Consider the following 1,474-nt stretch of genomic DNA (forward strand, 5'->3'; position numbering starts at 1 on the left):
AACACACACACTCACACACACATACACATACACACACACACACAAACAAACACACACACTCACACACACATACACATACACACACACACACACACACACACACACACACACACACACACACACACACTTCCCCCGCCCAATTTTAGAACATACAGAGCAACTGTCTTCTTCCAGTCTTCCCTATCTGCATCCCATTCCTCAATGTCAGTGTCCTTGGCAGTTTCTTTTACCCAGTTTATTATGGTCCTAGGTCTTCATAAGAACCTCGGCCTTCCCCTCATTCTTTTACTCTCGTAAATCCATGCGCAACCAACATTTACGCTATAATGCACTTTACAACTTTCATTTCATCCCTCAAATTTCGACCTTGAACCGCAATGAAGTTATCATATCATTTCTCTACCCAGAATGACAAAGTATCATCTGCTCAGTACCTAGATTTGAGAAGTTTGACGTTAAATATTTTTGAGTTTCACAACATGGTCAAGCTCTTCCGAATGAAATGTTTTTATTATCTCGATAACGACTTTTTCGAATGCAATTCTTTGAACATCTCCGAATAATTGTACGATTTTCGTAGACCAGATAGAACAATGGTTTCTGACCCATACTCTTGATAAGTCAAAATGTCTAAAAATTAGATATAGCTTTCAGTTTTTGTTTAGTTTAGTAAGAGCTTTATGACGCTCGCAACTCCAGGTTGCTTGCAATTCTATGGTAGCAAAAATGTACCTACTACTGTGTAGAATCAGATATGAAAGTTGAAAATTGCGGATGTATGTGAATAACATTGTTCCAAAAAAAGAAGTTTTCGTTAAGCTAATTTCACACGACTGTCGCCTGGTTCGACTCTTTGGTTTGGCAGACAGAAGACGGAGCGGAGACTAGGGTGTAGTGGTTAGGTGTTTCGCCTTCGCACGCAGAAGACCCGAGTTCGCTTTCCGTGTGTGAAAAAAAATATTTTGTATCTCAGTCTTTCTGTTGAGACGATAATATGTTTCCCAATCTACCCGAGTTGGTCCTGACAGGCAGGATCGAACCCCACCTCCTAAATGATTCAAGATGTTGTTTCGATGAAATAGTAAAAAACACCTACATTTATTTGTTCCCTTCTAAGTCTAGACCTATTTGTTTTAAAACAGATGATAACCTCTTAAACTCAATTTCAACCCCTTATCCATCCCACCTCTTCTCTCAACTTCCTGAAGGTTGGCGGGTGCTCTTGTGTGGTCTTTCTCTTTCTTTCTTTCTTTCCAAACTTCTATTATCCACTTCTCTCTTCCTACTTTTCTTTTTGTTTAATTCTCCAATAGCGTCTCTATTTCTAAGCACTTATAATATGAGCAGTGTTGCGAGTGCTGTAAAATCTTGCTTAAGCTAGACTAAATTAATGTTTCATACCAAGTGTAGTCAATACAACAACATTTAATTATTCTTCCTGTCATAGATCTGCTTTTACAAGTCATGAAACTTC

The 1,474-nt window shown here is 38.7% G+C and overlaps 1 protein-coding gene across 1 annotated transcript in view; it reads left to right on the forward strand.

Moving 5' to 3' along the window:
* The window catches only part of LOC101857191 (mucin-17), a gene marked incomplete at its 5' end in the record, with an annotated part of 19,776 nt that overhangs the window by 4,662 nt on the left and 13,640 nt on the right, over positions 1-1,474 (forward strand).

This window comes from Aplysia californica, unplaced genomic scaffold (assembly GCF_000002075.1).
Source record: "Aplysia californica isolate F4 #8 unplaced genomic scaffold, AplCal3.0 scaffold00312, whole genome shotgun sequence".
NCBI lineage: Eukaryota > Metazoa > Mollusca > Gastropoda > Aplysiida > Aplysiidae > Aplysia > Aplysia californica.